This window comes from Corvus brachyrhynchos, unplaced genomic scaffold, assembly GCF_000691975.1.
Source record: "Corvus brachyrhynchos isolate BGI_N302 unplaced genomic scaffold, ASM69197v1 scaffold96, whole genome shotgun sequence".
NCBI lineage: Eukaryota > Metazoa > Chordata > Aves > Passeriformes > Corvidae > Corvus > Corvus brachyrhynchos.
In genome coordinates, this window is record NW_008238370.1 from 176368 (window position 1) to 176741 (window position 374).

Here is a 374-nt window from a genome sequence, read left to right on the forward strand (position 1 = left end):
GGGGTGTGTGTGTGCGGGGTGCGTGTGCGCGGGGTGTGTGTGTGTGCGTGTGCACGGTGTGTGTGTTTGCACGGTGTGTGCACCGTGTGTGTGTGTGTGTGTGTGTGGTGTGGGGGGTGTGTGCGGGTGTGTGCGGGTGTGTGCACAGTGTGTGTTCATAGGGCTCTGTGGGTGTGTGTGTGCAGGTGTGCCCCTGTGCGGAGCCGTGTGCGTGTGCACTGACACGTGCGAGTGCCTCGGGTGTGCGGGGGTGTTTGCACACCTGCTGGGGTGAGGGCTCGTGTGTTCACACCTCAAGTGTTTGCACACACGCGCGTGCGGGTGTGGGGCACGGGGGGATGGGCACCCTCGGGTGTGGGTCACAGACACGGGTG